This window comes from Camelus ferus, chromosome 10, assembly GCF_009834535.1.
Source record: "Camelus ferus isolate YT-003-E chromosome 10, BCGSAC_Cfer_1.0, whole genome shotgun sequence".
Lineage (NCBI taxonomy): Eukaryota > Metazoa > Chordata > Mammalia > Artiodactyla > Camelidae > Camelus > Camelus ferus.
The window spans coordinates 51,508,575-51,521,838 of record NC_045705.1 but is presented as its reverse complement, the minus strand read 5'-3'; the positions used below and the strand labels follow the sequence as shown (position 1 = coordinate 51,521,838).

The 13,264-nt window shown below is 44.2% G+C and overlaps 1 protein-coding gene and 1 non-coding gene across 7 annotated transcripts in view; one reads left to right on the top strand and one right to left on the bottom strand.

Annotated features, from left to right (window-relative positions):
* Window positions 1-1,181: 1,181 nt before the first annotated feature.
* LOC116666732 lies at window positions 1,182-1,288 on the bottom strand. The gene has a single exon (XR_004323630.1). It is a non-coding gene; the product is annotated as a U6 spliceosomal RNA (small nuclear RNA).
* A 5,514-nt stretch (window positions 1,289-6,802) lies between these two features.
* Window positions 6,803-13,264, top strand: part of LOC116666442 — a 176,545-nt gene continuing 170,083 nt past the window's right edge. For all 6 annotated transcript variants that reach the window (XR_004323292.1, XM_032489021.1, XM_032489020.1 and 3 more), the window contains exon 1: window positions 6,803-7,008. The gene's annotated coding sequence lies outside the window, so the exon portion shown is untranslated. The remainder of the gene's footprint in view (window positions 7,009-13,264) is intronic.

The window sequence follows — 13,264 nt, the reverse complement described above, 5'->3', positions numbered from 1 at the left end:
GCTACAGACTGAATTGTGTCCCCCCACAGATTCAGATGTTGAAGCCCTAACCCCCAGTATTACCGTATCTGTAGGTGGAGTCTTTAGGAGGCAATTAAGGTTAAATGAGGGTGTAAGGGTAAGGCCCTAATCAGAATGGGACTGTGGACTTACAAGAAGAGGCCATGTGAGGACACAGTGAGAAGGTGGGCATCTGCAAGCCGGGAAGAGAGCCTTCAGCAGGAACTGACCCTAGCGGACCTTGGTCTCAGGCTTCCCGTCTCCAGAACTGCTGAGTTCAGGTTCCCGTTGGTAAAGACGCACAGTGTATGGTATTTTGCTGACAGCACAGGCTGACTAATACCTGCCTCCTTCTTTTTTCTCTTTGCAATTAGAAAGCTGTTGAGCCTAGTGTCTAAATAGTTCTCTTGTTTAAAGTTTTAATTTTTTCAGAAGTTCAATGTGACTGTGGTTTACAGAGCCAGGTGGTTCTGCAAGTCCTTTTAAAAATGCTGCTGCACAGAAGCAGTGATTGGAGCGAGGCAGCTACAAGTGAAGGAATGACGACAGGCACCAGAAGCTGGAAGAGACCGAGAAGCGATTCCACCCTGGAGCCTCAGTAGGGAATATGCTCCTGCTAATACCTTAATTGTGGACTTCTGGTCCCCAGAACTAAGAGAGAACAAATTCTTATTGTTTTAAACCAAAAAAACCAAAACAAAACAAACAAAAAAAACCACTGCTGCCTCAGCCCCAGGTCAGTCCACTGTGTCAAGTCGCCTCTCCTTTTCAGTTATTTTGATATTTACCTCCAGCTCTGAATTTTAAATTTATACTACTGCTTCTTGGTAGTTCAAGTTTAGTCTCATCTGTTGCTTCCTCTATGGTGAGAATTTAGGTTTCTTTCACGCTTATCTCCTCCTATACACACACCACACACTTCTGTAATCCCCCATCCTCTCTTTAGCTTCATATGACAATTTCATTTTTTTTAAATTGAACTATGGTCAGTTTACAATGTGTCCATTTCTGGTGTACAGCACAATGTTTCAGTCATACATATACATACATGTATTCATTTTCATATTCTTTTTTATCATAGGTTACTATAAGATTTTGAATATAGTTCCCTGTGCTGTACAGAAGAAACTTGTTTATCTATTTTATATATAGTAGTTAATATGCAGATCTTGAACTCCCAAAAAGATGTGGAACACTTCACGAATTTGCGTGTCATCCTTGTGCAGGAGCCATGCTAATCTTCTCTGTGTTGTTCCAATTTTAGTATATGTGCTCCTGAAGTGAGCATGGCAGTTTTGGTTTGATCAAAATTATGACTGTAATTTTTGTTTGCAGCTTAGTTATTACTTGTCCTTTCTTGCACAACTTTTTGATCCCTGTGGCTGTTTATAATTATCTTCCATTAAAATTTTCTCCATACTTTTCTTTGTACTCATGACGAATTCAACCCCTAAGCCCTCACCCAGATGTCTGAATCTCCTCTCAATATGTTCAAGCACAAAAGGCAGTTCATCACTGTCTTCTTCAGGTTGCTCACAAAGCTTCTGACCAACTCCAGGCTGGCCTGCCGAGCCCTCTGCCTGCTGCACAGAAACCACACTCAGTCATCCTTCACCTGCATCCCAGGAGCCCCTGGATCTCTCACTTGCATCAGGCCTCCTGTCAGACCTCGTGTCATCTGCTTTGTTCATTTACTTCCTCATTTTGGTGTAGTGTAACCTCTTGTAACTTTCCGAAAAAGGGTTCATGGGAGGGAATTTTTTTTAACTTGGTAAGTCTCTAAGTGTTTTTATTTTACTTTTTCACATTTATCTTCTATTTTGAATAAGTACAGAATTCTGAGCTAAAAATTATTTTCCCTCAGTATTTTGATGGCTTTGCTTAATTTTCTTCTAAATTTCAGAGTTACCTTTGGGAAGTTTCACGTCAATCATATTTTGATCCATTATCTGTAATCTTTTTTTTTTCACCCCTCTCTGCAAACTTTGAGGGTATTTTATGTGGCCCCAGGGTTCTAAAATTTCCTTTTTATGCCTTAGAGTAAGTCTATTTTTCATCCATTGTGCTGGGTACGCAATGGGCCCTTTCATTATGGGAGCTCATGTTTTTTCAGCTACAGGATATTTTCCTGGAAAAAAATTAAAAAAAAAAAAAGTTTTCCTGCCCACCATTTTCTCCTCATTCTGTGTAGAATTCTATTTTCCAGCCACTGGATCTCCTGAGTTAATCCCCTAATTTTTTTAATCTTCTCTTTCTCATTTTCCGTCTCCTTGTCTTTATGCTGTACTTTCTGGGAGGTTTGCTCAGTTTTGTCTTTCAGCCCTTGTATCGAATCTTTTACTTCTGCTCACAGGTTTCTGTTAATTTCCAGGAGCTCTTTTTTGTTGTTGTTGTTTGTTTTCTGAAAATTACTTTTTAATAGCATCCTGTTTTAATTTAGTGGCTTCAAATTCTTCACATGCTTCTTGAGAGTTATTGTCAGCTATCTGGATGTTTTCTTTTTCCCATGTGTTCTCCTTCCCTCCAGCTGCCTTCCTCCATTTGTTTCAGTCTGTCTCCATGGTAGAGGTGTTCCTCACATGTTTGGGGCTTCTTGTTTGTTCATGGTTGGGGCTTATACCAACCTTGGACCTCAATATAGGGCAATTTTGTTAGACTGTTTGGCTGGACCCCTTGATATCATAGGTTTAGACCTTCCTTTTGGACTGGTCAGATTTCCTGGAAGAGAATCTTCAGTCTTCTGCCTGGAGGGTATGAGTTTGGCTTAAGAGCAATCATAAGAGCCCATTCAAAGAAGGCTGGAAGTCTCAACATCCAGTATGCAGACAAGCAGTCTTGTAATTCCTTTGTTTTTAGTATGGTGCCCCTGATTTCAGCTGGACTTGGTGTCCTTTAGTCCAGAGATCCTAGACCTGAGTTGTAGAACAGCCTCTAGCCACAGGAGGCTGTTAGCACTTGAAATGTGGCTAGTAGAGCTGAGGAACTAAATTTGTAATTTACATTAATTCATTTAAAAAAAAATGCATACTCTTTTTTGGTATTGGGAGACTTTTATATACTTTGGAAAAACTTGGGTTTGTGGATCTACTTTTCAGATTGTAGATTTTATGAAATCTAAACACAGTATTCCAATGAAACCAGCATTCGAATCGATGTGTGCTGCAGGTTTAAAGTACACAATGTATTTTGAATACAAGAATGTAAAAGAGCTCATCAATAATTTTTTAATAATGATAATATTTTGGATAAATTAGGTTAAATAAACTATATTATCAAACTTAATTTGACTGTTTCTTTTTTTTTTTAATGAGGACACTAGAAAATTTAAAATTACGTGTGTGGCTCACACTGTGTTTCTATGGGCAATGCTGTCCTAGAGGCTGGAGGTGATACTCTGTGGGGAGAGGCAGTCATCTGGCCTGGGTTTGGGTCTTTAGCTTCTTCATAAATAAACATGCACCAAGTCTTCCCGTTTGGGCCCCTGCTTCCCCTCATTTGCAGAGGACCCAGTGCTGCCCAGGCATGGGCCTGGCGGCTTCTCTGGTGCAGATCAGGTGGTTCTTGGTTTTGCTCATTGCCAGGCCAGAATCCAGTTTCCTTGGGTTTGCTTGTTGATTACCAGCCAGTCGTCTGCTTTCAGGTTGCCAAAAGCTTATTGCCATTGACTCTTTATCTATTCTCTTTAACTTTGGGGTCTATACTTAAAAAAATTATTATATACTGTTCTTTTCGTGGGATTTCAGGAAGGAACAGAGATAAAAGTACATGTATCCAATCCACCTTCTTGAACTGGAAATCGTAAATATCTTTTGATTTCCTCTCTTGATCCATCCTACTTTGTGTCATTTGTTTGAGGAAGATCCTGCCAGACTTCTATTAGCTGACCTTACTTCTAGCCTCTTCCCATGCAAAGCTCTGTTCTGGGTTGCAAATCCGATTGTGCTGTTCCTCTGCTTAGCACCCTTCAACAGCTTCCAATACACAAGCAAAAGCACTCAAGCTCCTTAGTCTGACAAAGAAGATTCCTCAGGGGCCGACCCCTTTGTACGTCTCTGCCTTACGGGCTCCTACTCCCCACTCCAAATCTCATTACCCACCATCCCTGTGATTGAGTTTCTTTAATGCCTCTGCTTCTCCCATGCTATTTCCTTTGCCTCCCACCTTCTCCTCGTGGCCAACTGCCCCATCCTTGATAACACAGCTCACCAAGCCTTTTGCCAACCTTGGCTTTGGTGGTGGTGGGTGAGGGAATGGGGACTAGACTGGGAGTCCCATCTATTATAACAACAATAATGGTCAGTGCATACTGGGCCCTTTACACACTTCAAATCATTACTATTCTCCTCATTTGCTATATCAGAAAAGGGAGGCACAGAGAGTTCAGTGACTTTCCCAACTGAGTCAAAGAGCTGGAAGCTGAACTCGAGTTGCCGCCTGTATGTGTCAAAGGCACCCATGCTTTCATCACGCTGTAGCTGCTGGAGTACCAGGCTGTCACCCCCACTAGACCCTAAACAGCCTGAGGCCAGGGACCAGGTTTGTTTTGTTTTGTTTTGTTTTGATCTTTGTATTGTAAGTTCTTGGCACAGGGCCTGGCATAGAGCAGAGGCTCAAAATATACTTGTTGAACCTGCCAGCCTCTAATCATCTTATTATGACTCCTGCCCATTTCCCTCATGTACATGCTGCAATCCTTGGTCCAGATTTTCTGGCCTATTCCCTTTTCATGCTAATCATCCAGAAAACCATAATTATTGGTTCCTGTCAGTGTTGGAAGAGGGGAAGGACCCATTAAAAGACATCTTCAGCAGCTTCCCAGGCATTTGCTTAGACACGTCTTGTGTGCTTTTAGAATGGTAGTCTTATTATTATTTTAGTTTTTTTTTTTTTTACAAGTCTACTGGTTTAAATCAGAGGTTTAAATGATGTGGAAAATTCTAATGATGCTCCTTTGATGAGACGATTTTTTTCCTCCATGCTTAGCATAATCTTCCTTTGAATTATGCCAGGGAATCTTAAAACCATAGCTTTATTTGTTTCTCGTTGCAATTCTCCCCCTTTTTTTTGGACACCATGCTGATAAACCATGGGGAAAAAGGAGCTCTTTGCATGCATAATGGGGATGGTCTTCAAGAAGCAGCCTAGGGACAGACTGCTCCGGAAGCTTGTGGGCTGAGGAGCTGGGTGTGCCTGGAAGAGAGCCCACCAGCCAGGGCGTGAGGCACAGCCTGATGAAAGCTGTCCTGGCTGCAGAAAATGGTCCTGGGAGGATAGATATGGTACGAAGGGGCCACCTGGGTGGGTAGTTTCACCTAAGAGTGGTCCTAGCCCTGAATAATGATGGCCGAATCAGATTGGGGTGGCTTAAGAGTTTTCATGTTGTAAGGTTTTAGGGGTGATAATTTGGCTGAAACAAAATTGAAATTGTTCTTGCACAGCAGTATATATAGAACTAGGAAGTGTTTAATAGTCCATATTAAAGTATGGGGGGATGCTGGTGGAGTTAGACTCTGAGCATCCCATCCAAACAGCGCCCTCATCACTGAGATCCCATGAACTACGTTTCTTCTCTTCTTCACCCTTCTGAATAAATCATGGAAGAGATAAAGCCTCCCACTACCCTTGCCATCATGGCACTACTTGGCAGGGCCACTAGATGGGTGGCCCTGCTGGAGGGGTGGCAAGATAGAGTAGTGCTTCTAAGCATGGAGCTAGAGTCAGGTGGGTCTGAGTTCAAGTCCTGGCCCTGCCACACATCTGCTCTGTGGCCCTGGGGATCCTACTCTTGGCTTCTCAGTTTCCTCATCCATGAAATGTGGGCAACACTCACTTCTTGGGGTGGTTTGGGGGCTTAAATGAGGTTCTAACAGATGTTAAGCATTTAGCAGTTTGCCTGGCATATGGTAAATATTTGATATGTATATGATAGATGCAATTATTATTATTTTTGTTGTTAGTAAATGTTTTGTTATTATTACCCAGATGCACTTTCCATTCTCAGGGGGATCTCAAGCAGTACCAGGAGGCCATGGGGAGCCCCAGGGACCAGAATCACTCCTGCAGTTGAGTGGCTGTAGGAATGTGGTGTGTGTCAAGGTTCAGGGTTGGGCTTAGGCTTGGAGGGGGATTTGAATGCCTGATGGGGAATGTGGCAGACAGAGGGCAGTGGGGCAAAGGTGGAGAGGAGCCTCGGGGACAGTGAACTGGGCTCAGAGACGTCCTTCCTAAGGGCTTATCTGCCCCATACACCTCAGGGCTGGGGCAAAAGAACTTCCTTCCAGGCTGAAAGTGTTGGAGTAAAATGCCTGAGACCCGCTCTGCTGGGATGGGGGGCACCTTGCAGTTTGGGCTCACCCTGCAGTGTAGCAGCAGTAGGAAATAGGCCAAGACCCTCTGAGCACCTCTTTCTCTGTCCTGCAGAGTCTGGTTGGTGAGTGTCCCCCACTCGTTCCTCCAGATGTCCTGTGTACGTGCAGGGGAGGGGCAAGGAGGAGGGGCAGGTAGAGCTCGGCAAGGGCTTCTCCTAGAGGTAGCCAGACATGGAACCTGTAACCTCTGGGAAGAGGTTGACTTTGGGAGAAGGAGGGCTGGTCAGCCTCTGGAGCACCTCTAAATGGGCCAAAGGGGCAAAGGTGGCAGGGCCTCATGCAGGGGAGGGAGCAGGGCCAGGCCTGGGCCGAGTCTGCTCCTCTGGCGAGCCGGCCTTCTTGGGAATGAGGCATCAGGCCTTCCTTTCACCCGCCCTGACTCCCTGCTCACGGAGCCATGTGCTGGCATTTGGCTGACTCCAGGGCCAGGGAACCTAGTCTGGCCCACTCATGTGGGCCACTTGGCACTTGGAGCTCTCGCTGCAAATTGATACACTAACAACTGGTTTAGATCAATCCTCTGTGAGTGTTGGTCTGAGTGAGCCTTGCTGAGTCCTCTTCCTCTGGGGACTGACAAGATCCCGTTTCCAGGCTTGTGAGGCTGAGGACCAGTCCCTGGACTGGGAATTGTGCTGAAGAAGTGAGTACTGTCTTGGGAGGCTGTCGGGAAACAACCAGCATCCTTGTTCCAGTGAGGCCCACCCTCACCCCAGGCCTTTCCCTTGCATGGCTGCCAGAGTGTATGGGGGTGCATGTGTGTGTCTGTATGTGCGTGTGTGTGTCTGTGCGTGCGCATGTGTGTGTGCGTCTGTGTGTGCGCGCGCGCACGTGTATGTGTGTGTGCATGTGTGTCTGTGTGTGCGTGTTTTTTTTGTGTCTGTGTGTGCCTGTGTGTGTTTGTGTGTGTCTGTGTATGCATGTGTGCTCGGGCCCACAGGCACCTTCAGGAGGTACGTGGAGGGTCGATGTAGGCTGAGACACTGGTGGCTATACCAGTCCTCTCTCCCGCATGCCTCTCCCCAGTCCCCATGGTATCACTATTTGTTAAAAGCCACATGTGAGGCCATAGCCTGGAAATTAAAAACCTGGAAGTGAAAACGAGTTATAATCCCCACCTTTCTTACAACATCCTGGGAGATTTGGTTCATAAACTAGATGCTCTGCTTACTAACCATATGCTTTTGGGCCAGCCTCTGAGACATGTGGAGCCTCAGTGTCCAGATGGTGATAAATGTGCTGCCCTCAGACTGTTGACAGGAGGATTAAATGAGGTGATATATGTGTACCCATCTAGTACAGAACCACAACCAGGCACACAGAAAGAGCAGGGTCAATGGTAGCCTGTATTGTTTGCTAAATTCAGAATGGGCTCCCTGCACAGGGTGTAGAAGGAGCAAGCGTAGATGGGGGCTTGATTTAGCAGATTTTATTTTTTATTTTCCCAACAGGAGTTCAGCCTGGTAACCATGAAAGGCTGCATGGAGGAGGATGCAGACCTTGATTCTAAGACACTGCCCTTTGCAAGGTGTACTCTGCATTTAGAAAGAGCTCTCTGTGTATATGTCTTGTGTGTGTGTGTGTGTGTGTGTGTGTGTGGTGGTGGTGGTGGTGGTAGAGAAAGAATACATTCAATGTGAATATCTATTAAAAGACATTTTCTGATTTCAGAAACATTAAAATATATTAAAAAAAGTGCATCTTAAATTAAGAAAGTGCAATGCTACTCTTAATAGCTTATAATGATTGAGTGCTTGCTATGCTGGACACTGTGTTAATTCTTTGCGTAAATTATCTCAAATCTTCACAATGTCTTTATGAATGTGGCACTATTAGGTCCTCACTTGGCTAAGGAGAAAAACAGAACTCAGAAAGGTTAAGTAACTTTTCCAAAGCCACATGCTACATGCTAGAGCCAGAATCTATAACCACTTGCTGATGCCAGTGTGTTTGTTCTTGCTCCTGATGTGGATATCCTCTCCAATTTAGGATACCAAGTTCAGTGCTGAAAAGGACAACCCACTGTCACTATCCATTTCTAAGTCCACTGCTCCAGTTTGGGGCACATATAATTTCATCAACATCTCCATCACTTTTTATAAATTCCTCTCTGGTTTTAGTACAATATGCTTTCTGGAAAAAACCTATTAACCATACACATTTTAATATGAATTTGAATCACAGAATCATATAATCTTACAGTGACAAGGGACCTTAAATTGCATCTAGCGTTACTTCTCACCAAATGCAGAAATCTCTGAGCTGTGACTCTGACATGGCCACCCAAGACTGTCCTTTCACTGTCTACCACCTTTCTGGACCCACAGAGCTCTAATTGCTAGATTATGTTGAACTAAAGTCTGTTTCTCTGCAGCTTTCTACCAGCAATACTCATTCTTCTCCCTGGCATGATTACAAAATAAATCTGCTTCCTTCTTCCCATGACAACCTTTCAGATACATATGAGCTCTCATATCCCCTCTCTTTTCCAGGCAGAATGCCCCATTTTCTTGATATATTCTCTGTAAGATTAGTTTGAATCTCTTTCACCATCCTGTCCACCTGGGTATGTGTACATGCTCCAACTGAAAAAATCTAGCACTGAAATATCTCACCAGTCAGGGTCCTTCTTCTGGAGTGTTTCAAACTCAAGCTTGACCTCTCATTGTCAGAGTTGAGGTCTTTGTTCCCTGGGAAGAAATTTCAGACACTAACTTCCAGCTGGGAGAGTTGTTATGAACCAGGTGCCACTTATACATAGCTACCCTATGACATATTTTATATGGTTTTTTAACCCGATGAGGGCAATCGGCATGTCACTCGGGTCTTCCCTGTTAGGCTGTAAGTTGATCCAGGATGGGCATCACGTCTAATCACTCCCAGGGCCCTCCTAAGTGCCTGTTGCATTGGTCTGCCTCCCTTTGGCTGCCAATAAATGCGATTGATTGATGGACTCACTGGAGCCTAAAAGTCATTTTCTGCTCCGCCGCATCTCAGAATCCAGCTGTGTCCAGCTGGAACCAGCCCTTTCGTTTGCCCGTTTTCACTGTGAACACGGACCTAGATACCGCGGTTTACTCATGCAGCACAATAGGATGAATTTCACTTTAGAACTCCACTCTCTTCTACCCCCAACTGGGGAAGAGGTGGGCAGAATCCTGAGTGGACTGGCACATCCAAATCTGGAAAGAACCTTGGACAACACCCCTTCCCCTGCCACTGCTCCCACCCCTACCACCTCCCCCTTGTTATATTTATCTGCCAAATTTGGGTAACAAAAATCTCCCAAATGTAGGCATATTCCAGGCCTGCAATTTGTAGAGAAGAGGGCGATGCATCAAACAGATGTTTCCAATTGTATCTTCACTGAGCCTCTTGCCTCTGTTGCACCTCCTGGCCCCTCCTTCCTCCCTGCTTCTCCTCTCTGATGTTGCCCATAAATCAAGTGCCTCTCCTTAAAATTGTAATCACCAAAATAAGGTGATGATTTATAAGGAATTCTGAAATACTAAATAATCAGCCAAACACTTCAATTTAATGGCAGCAATAAGTCAAGTGTCTCCACACTCATCTCGGTAGGAAGAAGCACGGTTGGTCTTGGTTGTTTTGAAATGACAAATGCTCTTTTGTGCGTTGTAACAAATCAATTATTCACATGTTGAAAACCCGAACAACTCCTTTTTAAGATATACTTTTATGGATACATTTTAAAGAATGTCCCAGGAAGGGAGGGGACCCAAGCGCTTTAGTTATTTTTCTGGCAAAAGAAATTTGGGGAAATAATAGTTCCAAGGAGAAGACTGTCCGAAACAACATCAACCAGAGAGGCAGGTGCCTGTGCCTATGGAAGGTGCACACAGAACACCCGGGGTCTGCTTTTCATCCAGCCTGTGCAAGGAACAAGGAATCTGCTCTCACCTGCAGTGGCCTTTTTAGTAGAACTTGATGGTTACTCAAAGAGCTCTGAGAGGGCCCTCAATCCTCCAGCTCTCCTTGGGCACATTTGTCTGCCTTGTATTTTTCATTTCAAGGAGAATTTCTTCTTTTTCTGTTAAGAAAACAGTCACGCCTCAGCAGCTGGCCCCGAGATTGGAACCGTGTTATCTCGTTATGTATGGCCCCATCTGTTAGGGCCGCCCAGAAAGGTTCACGCCTTACCCCAGGTTCTGTTTCCCTCTCCTCCCACATTGCATCCATTTGCCACACAATGAAATACATGAGCATCTGCTGTAACCTCTCCTGTCAAAGCAGGTGGGGCTCAAAGCCATCCCAGGCCTCTAGCCAGCTGGCAGGTTTGTTGGTTTCAAAGGCTTTTAGAACGTCACGCCATCAAGATTCCCAGTGTTGCAGCTGTCCCAGTGCACCCAGCTTCAACCACTTCTGGTGCAGTGGGTGCTGTTTTGGGCCACACCCTGAAAAGGGGATCTGGACAAATTGGAAACTGTCATGAGGGTGGGTGACCAGAGAGTGGATGGTTTGGCCACTGTCCCATGAAGAATGGTTAAGGAATGATGAATGCTTTCAGTAGAGAAGATTCACAGTGTGGGGATGGATGCATAACTGATGCTGGGAGTGAGTACCCTGTCCAGTTCTGAAAGTGTCCAGGCAGAGGAAGGTTGTATAGTAGGTAGCAAGTGTCCCAGGTGGGCCCCCCAGGCTTTGCACCTCAGACATGCATGACGCTGTCCCTCTAACTAGTGCTGAAGTCTTTTTCAGCATCAGCCTGCAGTGCAGCTGTTTTCTATTAGACTTTCTCTGCTACAGCTGCCCACTGTCACCTGGCCTGCTCTCAGCCCCTTTCCTCCCTAACCCTACCCCTTGGCTTGGCTTCTCTTAGCAGATTTTCCTTCCATCTTCTTTCCTTCTTCCTTAAATTCTTACTTTTCTCAATGACTTTTTCCTTGGTATTCCATGCCCATGCTTTTCTCAGTTCTAAACCTGAGTGGTTTGGATGCTCTGTGGATGACTATTTTATAATTCAATCATTGGTTCATTCATTTAACAGTTATTTGAATGCTTTCTATGTGTTCAATAAGTCCACATACGTGATGAGTAATTTTATGGGTCAACTTGACTGGGCTAAATGTTATCTAAATAGCAGGTGAAGCATTATTTCTGGGTGTGTCTGTGAGGGTGTTTCTGGAAGAGATTAGCATTTGAATCAGCAGATTGAGTAAAGAAGACCACCCTCACCAATGTGGTTGGGCATCATCCAGTCCTCTGAGGGCCCAAATAGGGCAAAAAGGCAGAGGAAGGGCAAATGTTCTCTCTCTGCTTGAGCTGGGACCTAGCTTCTCTTGCTCTAGGATATCAGTGCTGGTTCTCTGGCCTTCAGGCTTGTGTTGGGACTTACACCATTGCCACCCCCTCTCCCCCAGTTCTCAGGGCTTTGGACTTGAACTGAATTACGCCACGAAATTTTGGGGTTCTCCATGTTGCAGACAGCAGAGCTTGGGACTTCTCAACCCCCATGATCATTGGAGCCAATTCCCATAATAAATCTGTATCTATATGATTACAAATGTAGAGATATAGCTATAGATAAATAAATTGATCTATATATATATCTCCTATGGGTTCTGTTTCTCTGCAGAAGTCTGACTAATACAGCATACAGTTATACTTTGTGAAGGTAAAAGCAGATATTATCAGAGAAAGTCACAAGGAGGACCTGTCTTAGACTGGATAGTCAGCGATGACTTCTCTGAAGAAGGGGTGTTTGGATTGAGACCTGAAAAATGAGGAGTCATCCAGGTGAGAGCATGGGCAAGAGTGATCCAGTAAGGGAACAGGATGGGCAAAGGTAGAAAAGAGCTCAGAGTGTTCAAGAAACTGAAGGAAGAAACATTCAGCACTATTTATGTATATATGTCTGTCTGTATGTATATGTCACAGTGTGAATACTGATCTCAGAGAAGGTTCTCTCTTCCTGGAAGCTCTTGCTTAGGTGGCCACATGGCTGGTTCCTTCCCAGTGTTCATATCTCTGCAGAGTTGTCACCTCCTCCAAGAAGACTTCTCTGACCACCCGTTCACACACACTATCCCTTATCCAACTGTGTATGTTTTGTGATATCTACCACTAAGTGAAATGGTATTATTTATCTGATTACTTCTTGATAGATGATCTTCCCCCATTGGAATGGAAACTCCACAAATACAAATCTTGTACTAATAAGCTGTCAAATTCCCAGCACCTAGCAAACAACAGGCACTTAATAAATGTTTTGTGAATTAATGGATGATAAATGATAGGCTGGAGAAACAGAATATTTTAAGGAAATGTAGTTGCATTATAATCAAGCACCCACAGGACAAATGCTGAAAGGGAAGAGGGAGGACATGTTAGGGAACCATGCCAGGACATTATTACAGAAGTAGGAAGAGGTGTAATGAGCATATTTATTATGTGAACGTAAAGGCCAGTACTTAAGCTCCTTGCTCTTAAGTAGGCTAACATCTCTGCTATTTGCATCACGAATTTGCTTAGCAACTCCTGTTGCCTTTATGATAAATAAACACAGACGCATTTCTGTAACAGACATCCTTAATAACGAAGCTGCTGCCAAGCCCCCAGTGAGTGCATGGCTTGTCACCAGTTACAGCAAATATTTTGCAGTGAAAGGCTCTGACTTACGAACGTGGGCACCATTTCCATGGCCATGCCCTTCAGGGGATTGTGTCTGGTTGTTTAATGTTTGCACAGTTGTGAGGGGATGAAAGGGCAAGCCGACCTGCATTTGGGTTATTCATAGATCTTTGTTGAGCTTTTAAGTAGCCATCACTCATGAATTCCCTTCTGTTTTTTTCTACCATGCTTTTCTATTTGCTGTTTATAAAACAAACATAATTCCACTGTCAAATCCCAACATAAAACAAAATAAAACAAAAAGATCCAAG